Here is a 25,956-nt window from a genome sequence, read left to right on the forward strand (position 1 = left end):
GGTTAACAAAAGTGGAATTACTCTTTAAAGCTGAGATTTGGATGGAACAATGTTTCCATGAGAAGTGGTTGAAACTCTCTTGGGGAATGGGTGAGGGAGCTCTTGCACAGCATATTTGCACATCATAGCAGGTTTACCACCTAGAGTACCCTCTTCTAGAGCTCACAGGTCCAGGATCGCTGACACCGCACCACTGACACCAATGCTTTTTTTCTGGCACTTCTGGCATCTTCTCACTACAACCATTGGGCAGCCAACGGTGTTGTAACTCCCATACATGCAAGCTGGAATGACATTGCCCTGGCACCAAGGGCATGCACTGCTTTGCTCGTATGCCCCAGGCACTGTACGACAAAAGAAAAATGTTGCAGCAAAGGAAAGTAGATTTTTTTGGTAGAAGAGAAATATGATATCAAATACCTCTACCCCCCCTAGCATTTTGTTTCGACTTTAGTTCCACATTAGGATGACCGTGTACTATACAATCTGATTAGATTCTTTAGATCTGCCAAAGCTAATTAATGCAAGAACATGCCTGATTGAATGCAAATTGAATAGATTGTTTAGGTTTGGCCTACTATTACAGACTTTCTTTGCCCATTGGGGGATCAGTGATGTTATAAATCCCACGTATGCATTCTGGAATTACATTATCCTGGCAGTATCATTTTATGGAGATGCTGAATGTGTGTACTGCACTGTGTGTGGAGCGCAGTGTACAAAACAAAAAACAGAAAAAAATAGAGAAAAAATGTTTTTTTTTTTTTTAATTATCGTCTCTTGTAACAAAAAGCTATATTCCCTAAAAGTTACTATTTTACAATTAAGTTCCACTTTAAAATAGAACTAAAAGCAAAACTGTTTTTTTTCCTTTTGGAAAGCGTAAAGAAGGGTTATAAATAGGCATGTACTGATAACCTTTTTTGATCGGCGAGTAGGAGTACTGATACTTTTGGTCAAGTACTCACCGATACTGGGTACCGATACTTTGCGGTGTAATTTGCGTTCATAAATGTATGGACACAAATTGCACTGCAAACAGTAGCATGTGATTTGAACAGGAATGCAATTCCTGTCCAAATCACATGTGGTTTCCCCATTGTAAGAAACCAGGCTTGTCGATGCCTGAATTCACACAGGAGCGGTTCAGGAAACCTCCCTGCACCAATCCCATGCTGTCACAGAAGGAAAAGCCATTTTACAGGTCTGGGGATTTGAAATCCCTGCGTCTTTCTCTCCTTGCCATACACGGATGACAGTACGGGCTAAACAGCTTTTGATTGGTCAGCACCATCACAGTGCTGATCAATCAGAATCCATCTAGCCCGTACTGTTCTTCCTGCATGGAGAGGGAGAGAAAGTCACTTCACAGGTCTGGGGATTCCTCTCTTCCGCGCCAATCCCCGGGTACATCACCCCTGGTGCCAGAGCCGCATTGGAGCCGTTTCCTCTCGTCCACGCCCACCCTGGCCCCAGAGACATGTGGGAAATGTAGTTTGATGGGGATCCAGTGTGGATGAGATCTGGATGGCCGGTCCATGCGCGCTCATCATGCTCTTCTTCCTGACGTGCCCACTGAGATGGCTCTGCGTGCCAGCTCTGGCACGCGTGCCATAGGTTCGCCATCACTGCTATAGCTCTTCAGTGTGAAGACTGGAGGAACTGGCAGAGGAATAGGTCAGTATAAAGCCTCTGCTTTTGCAGGTCCTGCTTTGTTACATTTGTAGCCCTCTTTTGGGGGTGTTATTAGAAATGACCATCCCCAAACAAGACACTGTGCTAAACCTGTAGGTAAATAAGAGAACCAGAACCTTCACTAAGTGGAAGAGTGGGTTTGATATTAAAGTTGGCAGTGCCTCCACCCAGGACAGGGCCTCTGTGTGCAGAGGGGATTCCCTTCCTGAGAAATTAATGAGTAATCTAATCAAAGGCATTGGGAGCAGAGGAACTACTGCAACCAGCATATAACATTAACCATAAGTATATAGACACCACTAAGGAAATAACACAAGAGAAGATTAATAGCAGTGCATGCATGCAATGTACAAACAGGTATTATCAGCAAAGGGCCCAACAAGAGTCCTGGTGGAATTGTGCACATATACACAGGTATTTATAGACATGTTCTGTATATTTATGTAGCTACCGCCAGATGAATGTTGCAGAAAAGTCCAGTTGCAGGGGTCCCTGAGGATGATGTGGCATCTGTCTTTGTGTCACAGCCCTGAAGACAAGATTTGTGGTGATGAGGAGACCCTCCAGCTGTTACCCAACCAGTCTGGAACGCTGTTCTAGTTATCTGACGTTGTGCATGTGTTATAGTAAAAGGACAGAGATACTCTGTTTCTCACAAGTATTTAGCAATACACTCAAGCAGCTATAAGCAGCTGCAGTTAAATAACTAGAACATAGAAATACTTGCATAATCATCTTTTCTGATCTGATATTAGTAAGAACAGGATGTGACGGGAGTGACTTTTGGGTGTCGGGGGACCACTGTATTATCTTCCCAAATCATTATGTTTAAGTGACCCTGTGCCTGTTAGGGTACAGGGTGTACATGTGAATGTCCCAGTCCTGTGTATAGTGTGTGTTCCTTTGTTCTCGGCCACATGGTTGCCCATTGTCTACTGCCATGTGGCTATTCCTTTGTTCTATTGTGTCTTGCTGGCCAGCAAACTATTATGGGATGTACTGTTTGTGTATTGGTGTGGGGGTTGGTCAATGTCCTTTGCCGCATCTCATTGTTCTGTGTCTTGGTTGGATGGGGAGGGCTGATGAGGTGTTTCCTGTCCCTGGTTGTCTTTCCCCACCCTCTGTATAAAACATGTTGTTTGTGTAAAATAAAGTTGAGTTGGCTTCCTGTTTAAGAAGAGCTGGGTGCTGTCTATTTCCTGAGGGATTTCAAGGCTGTGGTCCGTGGATGGTGTTCGGACAGGGGAAGCTGTGGTATAACGAAAAAACTCAGTGCGGTCTGGGTTCCGGTTCCGTTACACAGGATATATGGCTTTTTCTTTCTCCACCTCCTCCTTCCAGGACTTTTTCCCAACAACCCCCAAGTCCAAGAAGTAACATACATGATTTTACATTACATTGTTATACTAGCAGTTGACATTAGAAGGCAGTGGATCCCTACACATTTTTTTTTTACCCAAATGACAGGGTCACTTTAATGACTTCTTGAAAGGGAATCACTCTCTTGGCTTACTTACTGGATCAAAAGCATCTAGGATTAGAGTGAACCAGCTGATCTTCCCGCTGGAAACCCTTCTCTAATGAACTACAACAGGCCAGCATTTTAGCGCACCACAAAACAAAAATATGAACCATGTACATTGTAACATATGCAAACCATTTTATTCCAGCACACCACAAAGGCTGTTGTGGTGCAACAGCAATCCTTTCAAAATAAGGTGGCCCTACTGCAAGGTATGTTAACCCACAACATAATACATGTAACAGGCATACAGTAAGCACTGGAAAAGTAGGAAACTCTAATTTACAGTAGACCTCCAGCAAAACCTTTTTCCTTTTAGATTTCTATAGTTTGGGGAAGGGCTAGAACCTCTGTTAGGCTTTTATTGCTGTCCGTGTCCCTGCTGGGAGATGTGTAGGCACTGAGAGTCATCATTTGACAAAAGGACAAAAGGATACAGTGTCACCCGGACGCAAATTCAAAAACTTGCCAAATCTAGCTGCAATAGATCACAAAAAACTCACACCAAAGGTACATTGTGTATGTGTCCTGAAATTAGCTAAGTTGAAATGTCTCATGAAAAGCATTAGAAATCAAGTGATATATTCGACTTGCTGCCTAGAGATGCTTTTTAACAATTAAATAAGACATATGCACCATTTTGGTTATACACATTTTTCACAGGCTGAGGCATACTATGAAGCAATGAAGCAGTTCAGCATAAGTTTATCAAAGTCTGAAGGCAGTAGAATCTTCACCAACCATATGGTCATTTCCCATGCTGTGGAATAGAAAATGATGGTTTACAAAACATAATTATGTAAGCAGATTGTTATATTCTTCATAAAATCTTACCGTCTCACAGTTGTGTTTAATCACATTGGAAGGATCAAACCACAGAGCCCAATGGGAAGTCAACTGTCAACAGTCTGGTTGTGCTAAACTGCTGAAAACTGATCCCTCATTGGACATAGGTATTTGCAACCTAATATTTACAATAAACTGTTGTATACTCTGTGAATTCTCACATGAGCAGTGGAAAAGTTGACCTGAAAGCAATTTTGCTTATGACCATGTTTTTACTATATTTGCTGTGCAATATGTCTATTTTATATTATAACAAATCCTATTTTACAGTTGCAAGAAAAAGTATGTGAACCCCTTGGGATTACGTGGAGTTTTGCATGAATTGGGCATAAAATGTGCTCTGAACGTCATCTAAGTCACAACAATAGAAGAACACAGTCTGCTGAACATAATACTACACAAACATTAGATGTTGCCATGGTTTAATTGCACATAACATGTAAACATTCACAGTGCAGGGAGGAAAAAGTATGTGAGGCCCTAGCTCAATGACTTCTCCCAGAGCTAATTGGAGCCAGGAGTGAGCCAACCTTGACTCCAATCAGTGTGATGATATTGGATGTGTTGCTGACAGCTCTCCTGCCCTTAAAAAACACACACCTGTTTTGGGTTTACTGGTTTCAAGAAGCACTGTCTGATGTGAACCATGCCTTGCAGAAAAGAGCTCCCAGAAGACCTACGATCAAGAATTGTTGACTTGTATGAAGCTGGAAAGGGTTACAAAAGTATTTCCAAAAGCCTTGATGTTCATGTGTCCACGGTAAGACAGACTGTCTACAAATGGAGAAAGTTTAGCACTGTTGCTATTCTCCCTAGGCGTGGTCGTCCTGTAAAAATGACTGCAAGAGCACAGCGCAGAATGCTGCATGAGGTAAAGAAGAATCCCAGAGTGTCAGCTAAAGACCTACAGAAATCTCTGGCACATGCTAACATTTTTGTTGACACATCTACAATAAGGAAAACATTAAACAAGAATGGAGTACATGGGAGGACACCACGGAGGAAGCCATTGCTGTCCAAAAAGAATATTGCAGCACGTTTGAAGTTTGCAAAAGAGCACCTGGATGTTCCATAGCACTACTGGCAAAATATACTGTGGACAGATGAAACCAAGATTGAGTTGTTTGGGAAGAACACAGAACACTATGTGTGGAGAAAAAAAGGCACAGAACATCAACATCAAAACCTCATCCCCACTGTAAAACATGGCGGAGGGAGCATCATGGTTTGGGGCTACTTTGCTGCCTCAGGGCCTGGACGGATTGTTGTCATTGATGGGAAAATGAATTCCAGAGTTTATCAAGACATTTTGCAGGAAAACGTACAACCATCTGTCCACCAACTGAAGCTCCGCAGAGGATGGGTGATGCAACAGGACAATGACCCAAAGCATACAAGTAATTCAACAAAACAATGGCTGCAACAGCACAGAATACGCCTTCTGGAGTGGCCCAGTCAGAGTCCTGACCTCAACCCGATTGAAATGCTGTGGCATGACCTTATGAGAGCGATTCACACCAGACATCCCAAGAATATTGCTACACTGAAACAGTTTTGTGAAGAGGAGTGGTCCAAAATTACTCCAGATCATTGTGCAGGTCTGATCTGCAACTACAGGAAACGTTTGGTTGAGGTTATTGCTGCCAAAGGAGGGTCAACCAGTTATTAAGTCCAAAGGTTCACATACTTTTTCCTCCCTGCACTGTGAATGTTTACATGTTATGTGCAATTAAACCATGGCAACATCTAATGTTTGTGTAGTATTGTGTTCAGCAGACTGTGTTCTTCTATTGTTGTGACTTAGATGACGTTCAGAGCACATTTTATGCCCAATTCATGCAAAACTCCATGTAATCCCAAGGGGTTCACATACTTTTTCTTGCAACTGTAAGTACTCCTGCTAGTGGCTAACTATAGGTCAGGCAGTATAGTCGGCATCTTTGCTGAACAGCCTTCAAAATAAGCCATAAGTAGAGTGCATTGTTTTGAATAAATATGAGCTAACACAGAGCTGTATTGCAAAAAAAGTGTAAAGTAGCTAAAACAAAAATAATCAACTTGCGCAAGAGTCATAGTTCCCAAAATCTCACAGTTGCAGCCTGCCACTATGTTGACAATTCCGCAGCCGAAATTTTCAATCCACTTGCTGCGCCTGTGCAATTGTTCCCAGAAACTTTTATTGGAGTATCTCCTGAGGCTGAAGTAGATTCCAAGTCTATGAGGATTACCTGTACTGGCATGGCCAGGGGCAAAGAAGATCTTGGCTGTGGGATGTACCCACGGCTGTAGAATTTTGGTAACTATGCGCCTGGAGTGGGTGAGTTACTTTAGTCAGGGAAGATAGGCAGGTAAGATATGTGCACCTTATGTGTTTGTCCAGGGGTATGTTAATAAATATCTTGCCGTTTGACACTATTGACTTACAAATCTTGCTGTCACTGACAGCTTGGTTCAGAAGAACCAATCAGTGTGGTCTCTGATCATGTAATTACTTTGTCAAATATGACATAGTGATTACATGCAGACTGGTGATTTCACTGGAAAAAAACTGAATGCCTTCAGCCTAAGGGTGAACAGTGCCACCTTCTGGATGCAGTGTTCATCTGCAGAGCCATCTATTTAATAGTGTAACTGTCAGATACAGTTACAAAATTAAAATCATAATAAATGTTTTTTTTTAAATATTTCTGCGCATTTTAGTATACAGTATAAATTTACACAGCATACAGCATACCACATAAAATCCTTATATGTCCTTTAAAATTATATGTAATTATTTACATGTGCAAATTAGCCAAAGAGTTATTATCTGTTTAACTGATGCAGGCTGACACTGCTGAATTTGGCTTGGGCAACTCATTGCCACCCCATCACAAAAAGCTAAATTAGGTGGACTCCATCGGCAGGTTCAACAGGTTTTTGCAGGGGACTGAGATAACTAAATACAGATGCATTTATGATCAAGTGCCACAGCACATATTTTTTAACAGTAGGCCATAGCCCTTCTGTAAAGCATGGCACTTGTGCACACATGAAACACAGCAGGAATAATTAATGAGTAAAAATTACTCCCTTCATGTAAAAATATAATTATGAACTATATTTTGCAACTTTGACATGTGTTAGTAAAACCGTACATATCGTCACAACAACTTTGTACAGCCAGGTGAATTATACCGCGTTCTTTTTCAGGACAAATTGGGCTTTCATTTGGTAAATGGTAATGGATATCTCCTGATTTTTTTTATTATCAAAGGAAAACTGGCCCAAAATAGTAAAGTAAAAAATATATTTTTTTTAAATTTAGCTGTGTGTTTCTTGTTACCACCGTAACCTACCACCAAAGAACAACCCAAAATAAATTTTCCAGCTCTTGACGATCGCAGCGGTACCATATATGTGTATGTTATTTGTTGTTTGTAACCACAGTACAACCCAGAAACAACAGTGAGCATTTTGTTTTTGTTTTCTTTACCTAAAACATACTGACTATGACACTAACTGACACTCATATCAATAAAAACAAAAAAAATGCTAACCTTTGACCCCGATCTTTGACCCAGACCTTTGACCCAAACAATATCCCTGGCATTGAACTAGATCAAACCTTGATTTAGGTATTTTTTCTTTATTTTTTATTTTATTTTTGAATATTTATTTATTTTAAACAAACAGTTGTTTTTTTTTTCTATGCAATGAGAGGGAGAGAGATACAATGTATCGTTCATAAAGAAAAAAAACAAAACGGGGGGCAGGCTGTACACTGACTGATCACTGTGATAAATAAAAATAAAATAAATAAAATTCAGAGGTTATCACAGTGATCATGTGACCCTAAATCGGGAGTCACAGGTCCCGATTGTTACAACGGGACCTGGGGCTCTCAGTGACACCCCAGTCTTTGTGCTGGGAACATGCTGTGCGGCGCGCTCCCAGCACAAAGACGCAAATATGCGGTCCCATGGAAAAAAGCCCAGTTCTGTGAGGCCGCATATTTGTGACGTCGGTGTGAAAGGGTTGAACATTAACACATTATGATAATAAAACAATGATTAATAAAACTCACGTGTACACAGGCACAATTAGGGGTGTATTTATTTTTAAAAAATGGCATAGCTATTTGTCCAGCAAAACTGTTGGTACAAGTGTTTTGCGTGAAGGAGGCAAAATTGAATGTTCTCAGAATATTTCTTCTACAGGCCGAATGTTCATTAATCAAAAACAGAGAAAATATTGCATTGTGGCCACTAGGTGGAGCTGATGATCAAAAGAAATAAGTATTTAGAATTTGGAAAATTTTTATCAATCAGCAGATACAGCCAATCAGCTGAAGCCGATGACCAGTGCATTCTGACAGCTGAAAGTGCAGCTTACAATGCATCAGATTACAATGTCCCGGTGGTGAGATTCCTCCATAACCCTCATTTGTGCGGATGGAGGAATCTGAACAAAAAAACAGCATATGGGAACCTTAAGGCGCTGCTGCCTCTGACTGCTACTCTCAGGAGATTAGTAGTGAGATTTGATGATGTCACTACTGAGCTGATTGCTGTTCTCCTTGTTGGAGAGGAAGCTTCACCTGAGAACCTGCAGTGCAAGGATCTCTCTGCTTCTGCTTCATCTGTTCTGTCAATCTGTGTTTTCTGCATCTCTCTTGCAGCTTCTTGATTATTTTCCCTTTGTTATCACATCACCAGTCATCATGAGGCAGCTATGACAACTGAAAACTAAGCCCTGCTCCACTAGCAAGATGGCTGCTTCCACACAGAGACACTGTACAGAACAAGACAGAAATAGTCAGTAATATGGACAAAGATCAAGTACAGGGAACTTACAGACAATACTAGTGATTAGTCCTCTGCTTGATTTTGGACTGAGTCCACAGTCTGGGCCTTTTTCAACAGAATTTGTCATAAACTGTAAAGTGTTGTAAAAATGCATACACACAACATCCTCTACTACCATGTTTTTATGAATGAAAGACACAACTTTGACAATTTCTGATGATGATCAAGCTTGCATGCTTTTTCCTAGCTTCTTCACTGCCTATTGGCCGAAGATGCAGACCATTGCAGTGCTGAGCCAATAAAAGTGTGTGGGGAGTGAGAAGTAAGGGCAAGCTCCAACCCTACCAAGAAGTGCCAAAGACCTGGGGTATTGGGGGGCCTACTCAGGGCTGTCTTTACCATGGGCCAAAAAGGGCAGCTGCCCCAGGCCCAGTCATTGTTGTGGGGCCCAAACAAGCTGCCCCTTGAGCCCCTTGTCTAGGAGGGTCCCGGTGGTGGCAAGAGCAGGGGAAAGGCAAGCATTGACAGTGTCTAGATGGGAGAGAGAAGACCTCCACCACTCTCCTGACCCCCACAGAGGCGAGCAGCAGTGGGCGCACCATCCCTGGTGGCGGCGCCTCCCAGATCATGGAATCCTCCAACCTCCTGGCTTGTGGCTCCGACAACAGCAACAACTGCCTGGAGGACAAGCTGACCAGGGGCCCAAAGGAAAAGGTCGGGTGGGAGCGCAGACAGTCAGGAACCACAGAGCAGAGGAAGGAGCCGATCACCCAGAATGAGAACGGACCCTGCCTGCTACTGGTATGCCAGGTGCCACACACTACAGACAGGGCTAGGGGTGTCTCTCTCATCCTCCCCCTCTCTCTCACCTTCCCCCTCTCACCTCCCCACCCGTCTCTCTTACCCCCCTCATTCTCTCACTGCTCTCTCACTCCCTTCTTTCTTTCACCCCCTCTCTCTCTTCCCCCCCTCTTTCTCACCCCTCTCTTTCTTACCCCCTTCTCTCTCTCAACCCCCCCTCTCTCTCTCCCACCAATTTCTCTCTCTCATCCCCTTCACTCTCTCACCCCCTCACTCACCCCCCCCTCTCCCTCTCACTTCCTATCACTCTCATCCCCTCTCTCACCCCCCAACCCCCTCTTTCTCTGTCTCACCCCCTCTATCTCTTTCACCTTCCTTCTCCCCCCCCCCCTCACCCCCTTCTATCTCTCTCACTCCTCTCTTTCACCTCACTCTCTCTCTCTCATCCTCCCCTCTCTCACCCCCCACCCCTTTCTCTCACCCCCTCTCTGATACCCCTGTTTCTCTAATCCTCCTCTCTCTCATCCCCTTCTCACCACTCTCTCTCTCACTCCCTCTCTTTCTCCCCTCCCCCCCATAAAGGCAGAGGGAACTGAGTGGACAGTAACTAACAGATGACAGCAAGTGATTGTTGCTGATCCCATCCCTCCACCAACACAGCCACTCATCCCATCCCACATCAGCACTGCCACTCATCCCATCCTTCGACTCCCACAGCACTGACACTTGTCCCATCCCCTCTATCTCTCACCAATTTCTCTCTCTCATCCCCTTCACTCTCCCTCTCACCCCCCCCCCTCTCTCTCCCTGTCACTTTCTCTCTCTCTCATTCCCTCTCTCACCCCCCAACCCCGCCTTTATCTCTCTCACCCCCCCTCACTTCCCTCTCTCACCTCTCTCTCTCTTTCACCTTCCTTCTCTCCTCCCCCTTTATCACTCCCTTCTGTCTTTCTCACTCCTCTCTCTCTCACCCCCTCTCTTTTTCACCCCCCTTTCTCTCTCATCCTCCCCTCTCTCACCCCCGACCCCTTTCTCTCACCCCCCTCTCTCATACCTATGTTTCTCTAATCCCTAGAGACTGCACTGTCCATTGTTAATTATTTCCTGTGAGGACAGGAGGTTCAGGGAAGCTGCAATGAGAGAGCATAAGCCAGCAGCGAGCCGACCAGAAGTGGAAGCAGGTACCTGTCAAAACCAGGTTCCCCCCCCCCAAAAAAAGGTGGCAAAAACAAAGGAGGAGGGGGGATGAGGGCATAAAGAGAAACTTCCCAATAGGGAGAAGTTACACTTTAAGCTAGAAAATTGCTAAGGACTTAATACTACTTTAAGGATGTATGAACATTTTGTTCTGCCATGTAAAGTACACATTGTATTCTTTATGTGAATTGGTGATGTATCAGCAAAATGTTTAATGTCTTTTGTATTTCAAAAGAAGTGTAATCTTGCCTGCAGCTAATGGATTAAAAACCTTCCATAAAAGAGGTGAACTTGACCGAATGGTAATGGTCTAACCACTTGTTTTAAACTGTCTGTAGTGCTATTAAAGGATGTGCATTTTTAGGTGCGGGTACATCGGTTACCTAGTTACTAACATATGGAAGACAATACATCTCAATGTGCTTCACCACATAATCATTATCCACACATTTTTACAGAAAATAAGTTACATAACACTCCTTGCTTAAACTACTGCTTTTTCCCAAATGTGTGCTCCAGTACAGACATGAGCCAAAATTAAAAATATATATTATACACATTTTTAGAAAAGTCCCTTATATTAAACACAGAACCAAGAATGTAATATATTGCAGCTTAACAACCATTATATGTAATGGCGGCATTAGTTTTCCTTTTTTAGGCTTTTTCCCCTGTTTCCACCTGGTGATCAGGCCAGTAACACACCTCCTGTATTAGATCAAAAAATGTCAGGTGGCAGGGATGTTAAAGGTAAAAACACACACATAGTTATAAAAAAGAACTACTCTACTAAACATGTATTAAGCTAAAAACACCTAGAAAGTACAGGTTCATAATTAAGATGTGAACAATATCCAAAAGCTCAAAGGGAGGCAGTTAACCATATGATGCAATACAGAACCCCTTAATATACAGTAGCATAGCCTGGGGAATTGGTAAAGTCCAGATAGTGTAGTTCCAATATCTGACATGTTTCAAGACCGAAGTTCTTCTTCAGGGACAGTCCTGGAACAACTCACCACACTCAGGAGTATAGTCAGGGGTCACATATAAAGATAAAGCCTGTGAGAAATTCTTAAAGTGCTACTAAACCCACAACAGTAAAATCAGTCTGTATATGCAGCAAAGCATGCTTGTTTTACTCACTGTGGAACCTTAAGGGTTAATCCTCTGCATTGTGTAAAAAGGTTGTCTGATCCTGACTTCTCTGATCCTCACCTTCTTCCAGTGTCCTCCTCTTATCTCCTGATAAGGCATATTCTGTGGAGACACTCTGCACATGTTCAGTTTGGTGTGTATTGCTAGAGTGTTTTTTTGTTTTGTTTTGGGAGGGTGCATGTGATCTGCACAGGGCCACTCAGCACTGTCCAGACAGAAGTCAGGGACTCTGCATCCTCCTAGAGCAGAAAGAAAACTACTCCTACAAGCTTTAACATGTGCTCTGCTGAACACTGATAGAAGTCACAAGACTGCTCTAACTGCTGATTAAAAAAGTTACTTAGCAGTTTCTATTTACTAAAATATGTTCTGTGTACTGTGGGAGACCAGATAGAGTGAATGCAGGGTCCTGGGTTTAGTAACACTTTAAAAACACATATTGTGTATATGCATGTGCTCAATCAAGCCAACAGCAAGGAAGGGCTAACAGGCAGGGTTGAGCAACGGCAACAGAGATCCATTGTAGCTGTTGCCACTCATATAGGAGACCAATCTGGCCAAATGGCAGCACAACCATCCAACATAAGGTGAGCAGTGTCAGTGCTATCTTTTAACCCCTGCACACCAGTGCCTCCCAGCCCTTTAAGGGGTTTCTGGCATTGGGAGGCGGGGTGGGGTTTAGGATAATGTGACCACCATGATTGGCTGTCACAGCATTCACATGTTTGGAAAGGTCCTGATCCCAAGGAGAGATCGGGACCTTTCCGTGGTACGCCGACACTTGCTGGGAGCGCGCTCTCATCACGTTGTTTACAAATGGTACACAAATATGCAGCCGCTCGGCATCAAGACCTAGCAGCTGAGAGGCCACATATTTGCGTACGCTTGGCGTGAAGAGGTTAAATAGTAGAAAAAAATAGGCGCTCAGCAGGATGAAGAGCAGCTGGCACTCAAGGTCAATAACCCAAATAATTTACACAACTAGGGCAGCGCTCAAAAGACAAACGTGAATAAAGTGAACTAGCATAAGTACCACGAATAAACCACAAAAATAAAAGTAGCTAAATACCATATACCTATAAATACTGAGTGTCCAACCAATAATAAATAACTAATAAAGTGCAAAGTGATAAACACGTTTGTAAAAAGTAATATTTAGAAAAGTTCAAAATGAATGAGTGTTTCTACTTTAAAAGCCTTCAGGTAATCCAAGTGTTTTTCCTCTAATTCCCACCAGCACACCGCAGTCACCAAAATATATGGCTGCTAAATTATAGGCGGCATACAGGCAATGCAAATATTCAGCAACGGAACTCCTTGGTCTCAGGTGTGGTCCATTTAAGAAAGATGACCCTCTGCTGCTGATGTCTACTAGACTGTTACTGTTCGGAGCCAACAGATGGATATTCATAGCTGTGTGGATAAACTGCTCGCCAGCAGAAACCAAATGAAATGTGTTCAGTGTAGTATCTCTTTTTATTTTAAGTTTTAATTAGCACAAGTTTTAGGTAAATGCAAGGATTGAATAAACTCACAAAGATGGCTATCGCATCTGAGACCATACAGCAGCATGACGTCAGCACTCTTAACTCCACCCAACGCGTTTCTCGCTCTAGCATATCCTCAGGGGTCATCCTCAGGGATTTTGAGTGAACAAGCTGAAGTTAGAAGCTGATTGGCTACCATGCACTGCTGCACCAGATTTTGCTCCCGTTTTAGCAAATCAACTCCCTAGTGTCACTTCCTAGTCTGTCTCAAAGAGATAGTGAAGGGAAATATGACTGATGAAATGTAGACTTAGCTGCCATGCCATCCATGTTTGTATATCCACCTGACCATCATAAGGCATGTTATATGCTTCCAAAGCTTATAGAATCTTTGCATTGAGCAGCACTGTACTGCTACAAGTGTATACAGAACAGGACTGCATCCCTTTGATTACATTTTTCTTTACTTTCTCACTTAACAACAGAAAACAATACCATTTAAAGTGAACCTGTTATGAAAGAAATCCTGATCACCTGTGAAGAAGTTGTATGCTTTGTCCTTCATGGTAGTTTTGACTTCTCCTAGCTTCCAACTAGTTCTAAGTAATTAAAATGCCAAATAGGAAAGCCAGAGAGTCAGTATGGCAGTCATATGAGGGTGGGAAATGGTAGCATGTGTAGTTGTTGCAGGAGAGGATCCCTTTTAAGGGAGACAGAAAGCAATTGCTACAGAACACAACATAGCACAAGACTAAGGGGAACATCAGAGGAGCAGCATAGAAGAGAAGAATACTAGTATGGATCAGACCTTAGCAGAAGGCCAAAGGTAGAATCATGATGAGAAGGATCCAGTATTAGATAATTCAGAAATATAAGATTACAACAGGAGACAGTGGGAAAAATGTGCAGAATTTTACAGGAGAGAGAATGCGGGGAAATGAAACAAGGGAAGATAGAGGAGAGAATATGGAAACTTGGGGATATTACAAAAGGCAGCGAAGAGAATGAGGTGGATTAAAATTTGCAGTACACCAAGGAACAGGAGATAGAATGAAGTGTAATACAGAGAGGAACACTGATTACAGATAACATTAGAAATATAGCAGGCACAGGACACAATGAACTAAGAGGCATTTATGGAAATGGTTATAGCTGGAAACAATAAGGAGCCCACAGTGGCCAGAACACATCACAGCAGCAGAAAGGACACACTGGAATGGGAGTCAGAAATGAGAGCACTGTGTGCACCAGCAGACTACATACAATGGAGTCAAAGGTAGCATGGAGGAGAATACTGTTATGTAGCAGCCAGGGGCGGACTGACAACTCATAGGGCCCCCGGGCAATAGGGGATCATGGGGCCCCTGTGTCCTTGCCCAAACTCAAAAAAGCCTATGAAAAAGGTACCAGGGGCATCTCATGGGGCCCCCTACTGACCCCTACTGTGTTTCCAAATGGTCAGTCCGCCCCTGGTAGCAGCACACTAGAATGAGAATCCAACAGTAGAGTATACACACAGGGTTCATTGAGTATAGAGGAGCAAACTATATACACAGGGCACACGGGGTGCAGCAGAGGCGTAGCTAGGATATTTTGCGCCCGGGGACGAACGGCTACCTCATGACACCCCCCCCCCACTTCATATGGTCCCTGTAGACACCCCCCTGATCCCGATCACATTGCCGCCACCCTTCATCCATGGCACTACTCACCCGGCTCGGCTCTCCCCTCGTCCCCTCCTGCACATGCCCGGCTCACTGCCCTCCTCTCCACTCCTCTCCCGGCCGGCTCCTCTCTCCTCTCATAACTCACTGTGGATGGCAGACGTAGCAGATGACACGTCTGCTGCAGCCGCTGCAGTGATCTTGTGACCTCATTTTGGTGCCCTGTACCTTGGCGCCCGGGGACATATGTACCCCCCTGCCCCCCCCCCCCTAGCTACACCTCTGGGGTGCAGAGGAGCAGAGTATACAGACCAGGCAGAGTGGGGAAGTGCAGAGTATACAGACTAGGTGGAGGGGCACAGTGCAGAAAAACAGAATATACAGACTAGGTAGAGGGGAGTAGAGTAAAGAAGAACAGAGTATATGGACTAGGTAGAGGGGATCAGAGTACAGAAGAACAGAGTATACATACTAGGCAGAGGGGAGCAGGATACAGAAAAACACAGTATACAGATTAGGTATGGGGGGCAGAGTACAGAAGAACAGAGTATACAGACTAGCTAAAAGGGGTAGAGTTCAGAAGAACAGAGTATACAGACTAGGTAGAGGGGATTAGAGTACAGAAGAACAGAGTATACAGACTAGGTAGAGGGGAGCAGAGTACAGAATAACAGAGTATGCAGACTAGGTAGAGAGGAGCAGAGAACAGAAGAACAGAGTATACAGACTAGGTAGAAGGGAGTAGAGTACAGAAGAATAGAGTATATAGACTAGGTAGAGGGGAGCAGAGTACAGAATATCAGAGTATACAGACTAGGTAGAGGAGAGCAGAGTACAGAATATCAGAGTATACAGACTAGGTAGAGGAGAGCAGAGTACAGAAGAACAGAGTATACAGACTAGGTAGAGGAGAGCAGAGTACAGAAGAACAGAGTATACAGACTAGGTAGAAGGGAGTAGAGTACAGAAGAACAGAGTATATGGACTAGGTAGAGGGGATCAGAGTACAGAAGAACAGAGTATACAGACTAGATAGAGGGGAGCAGAGTACAGAAGAACAGAGTATACAGACTAGAAGGGGGAGTAGAGTAGAGAAGAGCAGAATATACAAACTAGATAGGGGGGAGTAGAGTAGAGTAGAGTAGAGAAGAGCAGAGTATACAGACTAGATGGGGGAGTAGAGTAGAGTAGAGTAGTGAAAAGCAGAGTATACAGACTAGGTAGAAGTGAGCAGCATGGAGAAGAGCAGAATTTATCAATATGGTAAAGGGGAGCAGAGTATGTAGAGTAGGTAGAGGGGAGAATAGGAGAATAATGTCAGAAAACACAAACCAGGTGGAGACAGAAAGTGCAGTTAAAATCACACCCTTAATGAAATAGCAAAAATAACACAGTTCAGGAACATAGTCAAAATAGAAGCCAGGGTTTGGATGCCAAAGCGGGTAATCAAACGAGCCAGGGTCAAGAAACCAGAAATCAGCGTAATCAGAAGCCAAAAATCAGGAACAGGAATCGAAAGAGAAGTCAGCCAGACTGAGTTATACATAGGAACACGGGTAGGAACACACTGGAGATTATAGACCACGCAAGGGCAACGAAGAAATGAGCTAAGCTGCTAAAAGGGCAAAAAGGGCTAGCTGTAGGCTGGACTAATGAGGCAGGTAATTGTATCCAGGTAAACCATTGTGGAGACAATGAGTGGCTGGTGATTACCAACAGCTGAGCAGCCTCTGAATACTGAAAGAAAAGAGCTGCTCATTAAGTAGCAGGAGCCCAGCCCTGACAGTACCCCCTCCTTAATGATACCTCCCCCTTGGGGGGGGGCACCTGGCTTGAGGGGAAAATGTAAATAGAAGGTACGGAGGAGAGGAGGAGCATATCTAAGGATGAGACCTAAGAGCTTTCCTCCAGACCCTAACCCCTCCAGTGATCTAGATATTGTATGCGTCCACGAAACCTACGGGAGTCATAGATAGATTGTATCTCACATTCATCATGGTTGTCAACCTGAGGGTGTGGTACCGAGGTGGCATAGCAGTTACACACCAAAGGTTTTACTAAGGAAACATGGAATATGCTGGAAATGCACATGTTGGAAGGAAGATCTAATGCGTATGCTACTGAATTAACCCTACAGAGTATGTGGAAGGGCCCAATATACCGAGGCACCAGTTTTAGAGAGAGAACATGGAGTTGGAGGTTATGGGAAGACAGCCAGACCCTCTCCCCAACTTGTTAGGAGGGTGCAGGTAGGAGCCTGGAGTTTGTACCACTCTCTGGAGCATTGCAAGGGTTCTTGGGTCTGATGTTCAGATGTTCCTCTACCTCAGAAATTTTCTGCGGAAAAAATGTATCAGGCAACATGGATGGCTGGAACCCATAGTTCGAGATAAACAGACATAATTGAGAGGTGGCATTGATGGCATTATTGTGAGTAAACTCCGCCCAAGGTAACAGGTCAACAAGGCCAGTTGTTATGGTAGTCTCAATTATAGCAATGTAGGAACTGTTCCAAGGCTTGGTTGGCCCATTCTACAGCCTCATTGGACTACAGGTGATATGCCGAACAGAAGGAACCCATGTAACTGCAAGACCTCCCGAGTGAATATTGATGCCAGTTCTTTGGATGTAGGCAACTTCTTTAGCAATGTGACATTTTCAAAAACGGGTCAACCACCATAACAATAACTGTATTGCCCTGGGACTTAGGTAAATCCACAATACAATTAATAGACAAGTGGGTCAAAGTTCTCTCTCCACTGGGTTTGGGTTGTAGAAGGCCTACTGGAAGGTATTTTAATCTGAGAACACACAGGACAAGCAGCTACAAAGGCGGTTACATCAGCAAGGAGACTAGATCACCAGAATTGTTGAGGCAAAGACAATATGAGTTGCTTTTTCCCTGGGTGCCTAGCTGCTTTGGAAGAATTGTAGGTCTGGAGCAAAGCAGTGTGGAGATTCTTGTTGGTGAAGCAGCGGTCATGAGGTTTTCCAGGAGAATGGATTTGAGAAGCCGGAATTTTTGCACCCAAAGGTGAAGTGAGACTAGTGCAATTAGTGGCCAAAATGCAGTTCAGAGGTATCATAGGAGTAGGAAGAGACTCCATTTTGGAAGAGGAGAAAAACTGCCGTGATAATGCATCTGCCCTTATATTTTGCGTTCCGGGTTAGAATGAGACTATGTAATTGAAGCTTGACAGAAAAAGGGTCCACCGAGCCCTTCTAGGAGATAAGCGGTTTAGCCTCAGACAAGAATGTGAGATTCTTATGGTCAGTCAAAATGAGGACCGGCACAGTAATACCCTTGAGGAGATGCCTCCATTCTTTAAGAGCTAAAATGATGGCTAATAATTCTCTGTCCTCAATTTTTTAATTGCATTCTGCTGATGACAATTTTTTAGAAAAGTAGCCACACTGATGCAAAGGGCCCACAGGGGTAGGACGTTGAGAAAGGAGAGCGCCTACTCCAGTCTCAAATGCATCAACCTCAAGAATGAAGAATAACGTAGGATTAGGATGTGCCAGCAGTGGGGCTGCAGCAAAAGCAGCCTTGAGAGATTCAAAGGCTTTAATGGAATCCAGAGACCAATTCTGGGGCTGCCCTCCTTTCTGGTCATATCAGTCAGGGGTTTGACCAGAGAAGAGAAATTAAGAATACATTTCTGATATTAATTGGCAAAGCCAAGAAAACGTTGTAAAGCATGTAGACCTATGGGTTGAGGCCACTGTAAGGCTGCAGATAGTTTCTCTGGGTCCATGAAAAACCCATCAGCAGATATGACATAACCCAAAAATTTTACCTATTTGAGATGACACTCACACTTTTCCAATTTGCAATACAGGTTGTTCTCTCTCAAGGAGATGTCTGTGTGGCGATTCTCTAGGGATTTTGAATATATGAGAATATCATCGAGGTAAACCACCACACATTGCTGCAGCATATCTTGGAGGACATTGTTAATAAATTCCTGGAATACTGCAGAGACCAAAGGGCATTATGAAATATTTGTAGTGTCCAGTATTAAATACAGCCTTTCATTCGTGGCCCTCTTTAATCCTCACGAGACTAAATGCCCCTCTCAAATCGAGCTTAGTGAAGACCATTGCTTTCTTGAGGCAGTAAAATAATTCAGTTGTCAATGGGATCGGATAAGCAAATTTAACAGTAATGCGATTGAGACTCTTATAATTGATACAGGGCCTAAGTTCACCACTCTTCTTTTTCACAAAAAACCGCCCAGCACTGACAGGAGAAGATTTGCGGATGAACCCCCGAGATAGTGAATTTGCAAAATACTCCTCCTTAGCCTTATCCTCTGAGAGACAGAGGACAAACCTGGCCACGAGGAGGAATTGCACCAGGTTGAAGATCAATTGTGCAGTCATAAGGCCGATGTGGCAGCAAAATACCGGTCTGACCTTTGTCAAAGACATCCGAGAATTACTGTACTCTTTTGGCAAAGAAGAGACAGAAGACGTGCACAAGACCCTACTCAGTTTCTGAAAACAAGTATTAGTGCATTATGGTGACATGACAGAACCATGGCTCTCTGACAATCATATGAAGGATTGTGCTTTTGTAACCAAGGATAACCAATGACAACTGGGTGAGAAAATGAATTGGAATTGGATTATCTCATGGTGAAGAGCCAGTTAACAGAGCAGTTTCATGGGTCATATGGGCAGCCTGTAGAGGTCAACCATCAATAGCCTCAATGGCAAGTGGGAAGGCACGAGACTGCAGCCATATCGAGTGCTTCAACAAGAAGGCACTATCTATGAACAAGCCTGCAGCCCCAGAATTGATTAGTGCCTGGGTGTCAATTAAAAACTTAGACCAGGAAATGGTAACTAGAATTAGAGTCTTTTCTTTAAGGCTAGCTGGGGATGCAAAGACGCCACCTAAGGTCTGTCCCCCACAGGACCTCAGGTGTGGGCGTTTCCCGGAAAGGTTGGGCAAGACTTCAATAAGTGATCTGCTTGGCCACAGTGAAGACCAAATCTCTCCCTTCTCCTAAAGGCCCTTTCTTCGGCAGAGGGAGGTGTGAAGCCCAGCTGCTTGTGCTCTACCTCACTGGAGGACTCAGGCCCAGGAGGCATAGATAGTAATGCAAAGCTCGGAGCCAAACGTGCAGGAGACTTATACAACTGCTCCTTAAATTGATTCTAAAGGCTTATTTTTTATATATATATATTTTTTAATAATAAACATGTCTATACATACCCGCTGTGTGCAATGGTTTTGCACAGAGTAGTCCAGATCCTCATGTCAGGGACCATCGTGACGCATGGTGTCTGTCAAGACATGCAGGCAGCAGGGCACTAGGACCCAGGCGCACCCATCACCTATGACGGTGCTGGGCAGGCACTAGGACCTAGGCTGCGCCTGTCAGGTGCAGGGCGGGCTACTTAAACCAGCCCTGCACAGACACAAGTTGTGGTATGGTCTGATCTTGTTCCTGTGTTCCCGTTGTTTGAGATTCGTTGCTGACCTGCCTGGACCTGACCCCTGCTGACTTCTCCTGCTCTGACCCCTGGCTAAGTTTGACCTCTCTTTTGGATATCCCTACCTGATCTGAACTACTGGTACCAACCCCGGCGAGTGACCTGACTATTCTTCTGCCTGCTGCCTTGTACTACGCTGACCCCTCTGTTACAGACCTGGCCCGTTTGACCACGCTATTGCTCAGCCATCCATCCGACCCGCACGGATTAGCTGCTACTCTCCAGACCTGTCTGCCTCTTCACGTCAGGCTCTCTACCTGTCATTACCTCTGGTGATTCCTCTACCTCAGGTGGGTGTACTCAGGGGCCGCGACCTGGTCACTGTTCGCTCCAAGCCCATCCCCACCATCAGGGGCTCTGGTGAACAAGCGGACTGGGGCTTAGACTCCGCGCCCTGGGGAATCCTGTCCTGTGGACTGCTAGAGTACACCAGGTGGTCCATAACACCTCCTCTTCATGGTTCCCCCGCTGGCGCTCCTGGCCCCTCCCACCTGTCAGGTGCCCCCACAGTAAGCAGTTTGCTATGGGGACACCTGCTTCTCAATCTGTTCATTCACACACAAAGCCACAGCTCTGCCCCGCCCCCTCTCTCTTCTCATTGGTTCACTGGCTGTGATTGACAGCAGTGAGAGCCAATGGCTCCCGCTTCTGTCTCAGTCAATGAGGAGAGGGAGTCTCGGGATAGCCGAGACTCCAGTGCATATCGCTGGATCAAGAGGGGGCTTAGGTGAGTATTGGGAGGGGGGCGGGGGCTTGGCTGGATGCTGCACAGAGAAGGTTTTTTACCATCATGTATAGAATGCATGATGGTAAAAAACCTTGAACCTGTAGAATCACTTTAACCACTTTAACTTTATCAAGTGGTTGCCTACGGGGCACTTATACCCCCTTCCTGCCCAGGCCATTTTTCAGCTTTCAGTGCTGTCGCATTTTGAATGACAATCGAGCGGTCATGCAACACTGTACCCATATGAAATTTTAATCATTTTTTTGAGACGGATAGAGCTTTCTTTTGATGGTACTTAATCACCTCTGGGTTTTTTATTTTTTGCAAACCAAAAACAACTGAGAATTTTGAAAAAAAAAAGTTTTTTCTTAGTTTCTGTTATAAAATTTTGTAAATAAGTGATTTTTCTTCTTCACTGATGTGCACTAATGAGGCTGCAGTGATGGGCACTGATAGGCTGCACTGATGGGCACTGATAATCAGCACTGATGGGCACTGATTAGGAGGCACTGGTACGTGGCACTGATGGGCATTGGCAGGCATCACTGATGGGCACTGAAAGGCAGCACTCATATATGACACTGATAGGTGGTACTGATAGGCAGCACTGACAGGCAGCACTGACTGGCACTGTTAGGTGGCACTGTTAGGCGGCACTGATGCACACTGATAGGCGGCACTGACCCTGCACTGATAGGCGGCACTGACTGGCATTGATAGGTGGCACTGATAGGTGACACTGAAAGGCAGCTCAGAAGGGCACTGATATGTGGCATTGATGTGGCACTGATGGGCACTGGCAGGTGGCATTGATGGGTAATGACAGGTGGCATTAATGGGCGCTGACAGGTGGCACTGGTGGGTCTACACTGATCATCAGGGCACACTGATCATGCCCTGATGATCAATGTACATGTCCCCTTTGAGGAATGACGATTACCGGCTTTCCTCTTTCACGAGCTGTCAGCGTGAGGAGAGGAATACCGATAACCGGCATTTCCTTCTTTACATGCGATCAGCTGTGATTGGACACAGCTGATCACATGACAGAGCCGACGTCTTCGGCTCTTTCCATTGATCAGTGGTCCGTTGTGTCCCAGGGACACAGCACACCACCAATCATCGCGCTGCGTGCCCCCGGGGGTGCGCATGTGTGGTTAGAGTGGGAGGATGTCATATGACGTCCTCCTAGAACGAGAGAACCACCTTGTACCCATCATTTCCCTATATGGTGGGCAGGAGGCTGTTAAAGTAAGGTCTCTCTTGGAGTCTGGTATCAATGAGAATGGCAAATGAGATTAACTCCTGAAGATTCTTAGGTATATCTTGAGCTGCAATCTCATCTTTACTGTTATCAGAGAGGCCATGGGAAAAAGCAGCCATGAGAGCCTCATTGTTCCAACCAACCTCTGCTGCCAGAATACGGAATTCAATTGCGTAGTCGGCAACAGTTCTTGTGCTCTGTTTAATGGACATGAGGCTCTTGGCAGCAGAGGTGGAGCAAGCGGGAATATCAAATACCCTTTTAAAGGAGGCCACAAGCTCAGGGTAATTCTGGACAATGAGTTTTTGTGTCTCCTATAGAGGGTTTGCCCAAGCCAAGGCTTTGTCAGAAAGCAAAGAAATAGTGAAGCCTACTTTGCTTCTGTTCATACGGAACACCTGGGGCAGTATCTCAAAATATATTCCAACCTGGTTGAGAAACCATCTGCAGTGAGCTGGATCACCCCCAAACCGCTGGGGAAGCGGAGCAGAAGAAGTCATACCTTTTACAGTGGTAGTATCAGAAGTGGCTGCCTGAATTGAGATAGAAGCAGCAGCAGGGAAGGTTTGCAACACTGGTTGTACTGGAAGAAGCGGGTGTACCCTTGATATCTTGTATCCTGGCTTCTCCTGGCATTGGGTCCACTTGGGTCTTCACATCCTCTGCGCCATGAGTGTTGATTTTACTATATACTATTTATGTTTGTGAGTATGTTTTTAGCATTTTATACTAAAAATAAACCTGCAGGGATAATGCACTAGGCTCGTGCACCCTTCCTCTTTTGTTTGAAGGCCTTAATATCCCTGGATGTGGGTTCATAGGGCATTCTATCTACCCTGGTCTATCACACCCATGCACAGGAGTAATTGTTTTCTTTTGCTACTGTACCGGAGAAGCCGGGGTAGGAGGATCCAGATTAACAGTTACGATTAGGAGCATTTGTAATGCTATGTCAAACTAATCCAAGCGGTGTTCCTGCTTCTCTAATCTGGAAAAAATATTATGACTAAGTGGATTGCTTGCATCTTCTGAATTCATGGGCCATGCATAATTTCAGGAACCATGAACCAGGAAGAGACAGAAAGTGCAGTTAAAAACACACCATTAATGAAAAAGCAAAAATAACATAGTTCAGAAAGTAGCCAAAACAGAAGCCATGGTTTGGATACAAGAGTGGGTAATCAGGCGAGCCAGGGTCAGGAAACCAGCAGTAGCAGGAGCCCAGTCCTGACAAATATAAAGACTCAGTAGAGAAAAGCAGAGTATACAGACAAGGTAGAAATGAATAGAGTAAGGGAAAGCAGTACAGACAAAGCAGAGCGGAGCAGTGTAGAGAACAGAAGAGTATACAGACAAAAAAGGGGGTGGAAGCAGAGTAGAGATGTGCAGAGTGCTACATAGCACATAAGATAATAGTTCAAAATGGATATCTTTAAACCCCTCAATGTTTGATGAGCGAAAAAAATAGGTTAACATCAAGTGTAACTACAGGGGTCACAATTGGGACCCAGCCCCATGCTCCAGGAGACCTGTGTGGCTCCCTTGTCACATAGGAGGGGTGGCGGGGGTAGCATATAGAGGACCCAGCTTCTTCTCCTCTCCCTCCCACCAGCATTCAGTGGCTGCAGGAGGAAAATGGAGGGCATCACTTCCTCTACATGTTGCCCCTGTCACCCTTCCCGTCCAGCATCCTCTTCTTTCTGCTGCCCACAGCCCCTGTGTGCTCCCCGGGTTTCCCCCCCCCTTCCCTCACAGTGCTGCATTTCTCTGGTTAAGGTGAAACATCACAGATTTGTTTAGTCCCTCAACTGGGCTCCTAAAAAATTGTGAAAAAAATTGTAAAATAAACCTCCAAATGGTAAAAAGTAATAAAGATATAAAATAAAAATAAAAACGACTGACCTCATCCATTGCCTACTGACAAAGTCCACTGCCATACTAACTCCGTCCGCTCCTCTGCTAACTGACACAATTCAAAGACATACCTACTCCAGTTGCGGAACTACCAGGGTCACAAAAGTAGCACTTACGACAGGGCCCTGGTGTTCCACCACCGTGGGGGGACTCTAAGTAATTAGAAAGGGGGCCCGTTGCAGAACATGTGGAAGGGTCCCACTGAGGGACTGTAGTAAAGGGCCCTGAGATCAGTAGGAAGGGCCCTGGGTTCAAAGGAAGAGCCCAGTTGAGGTTTTATTTGGGGCCCTTCATGGTTTCTTGAACTGGGGCCCTGAAGGTTTTAGTTAACACTAATTTTTTCCAGGAAAAACTAGTATTCCAACACAGAAATTGTCTCCAAAAATTTGAAAAATGACAATTATTACCCTGATTGTACCTTAAATATAAAAATATTGTGTAAATGAATGACAACAGACTGTTTTGATGCTTCCTTTTTTGAAATGGCAGGTCACCAGAAATACAGACTAGGTAGAAGGTAGCAGAGTTTACAGACAAGCTAAAAGGGAGCAGAGTAGAGAAGACCAGAGTATACAGACTAGGTAGAAGAGAGAAGAGTTGAGAGGAGCAGAGTATACAGACTAGGTAGAGGGGAGAAGAGTAAAGAAGAGCAAAGTATACAGAATAGATAGAGAGGAACAGAGTAGAGAACAGTTAATGGAAGCAGAGTATACACACTAGGAATTGGGGACCAGGATAGTTGGGAGCAGAGTGTACAGATCAGGTATTGGAGATCAGAGTAGATGGAAGCAGAGGATACAGACTAGCTACTGGGGAGTAGATGGGAGCAGAGTGTACAGACTAGGTATTGGGGAGTAGATGGGAGCAGAGTATACATACTAGGTATTGTGGAGTAGACAGGAGCAGAGTATATAGACTAGGTATTGGGGAGTAAATGGGAGCAGAGCATACAGACTAAGTATTAGGGATCAGGGTAGATGGAAGCAGAGTATACAAACTAGGTATTGGGAAGTAGATGGGAGCAGAGTATTCAGACTAGGTAGAGTAGATGGGTTCAAAGTATACAGACTAAGCTATGGGGTGCAGAGTTAATGGAAGCAGAGTATACAAACTAGGTATTGGGTATCAGAGTAGATGGGAGCCGAGTGTTCAGACCAAGTATTGAGATCAGAGTAGATGGAAACAGAGCATACAGACTAGGTACTGAGGAGTAGATGAGAGCAGAGTATACAGACTAGGTATTGAGGAACAGAGTAGATGGAAGCAGAGTATACAGACAATGTAGAGTAGATGGGAGCAGAGTGTACAGACTACGTAATGGGGAAAGAGTAGATGGAAGCAGAGTATATGTTCTCCATGACTGTACTCTTCATTCTAACTATCCCACCA

General features: G+C 44.5%; 1 protein-coding gene and 1 long non-coding RNA gene across 4 annotated transcripts in view; both read left to right on the forward strand.

The window, feature by feature from the left end:
• Positions 1–25,956, forward strand: part of SGCD (sarcoglycan delta) — a 1,017,926-nt gene that overhangs the window by 27,289 nt on the left and 964,681 nt on the right. The window lies entirely within an intron of this gene.
• LOC149458027 (uncharacterized) lies at positions 9,104–11,134 on the forward strand. Its single transcript, XR_016313522.1, has 2 exons — positions 9,104–9,651; positions 10,727–11,134. It is a non-coding gene; the product is annotated as an uncharacterized LOC149458027 (long non-coding RNA).

The sequence above is a fragment of the Staurois parvus genome, unplaced genomic scaffold, assembly GCF_062004578.1.
Source record: "Staurois parvus isolate SC_StPar_1 unplaced genomic scaffold, SC_StPar_1.0 ptg000298l, whole genome shotgun sequence".
In the NCBI taxonomy this organism is placed as follows: Eukaryota; Metazoa; Chordata; class Amphibia; order Anura; family Ranidae; genus Staurois; species Staurois parvus.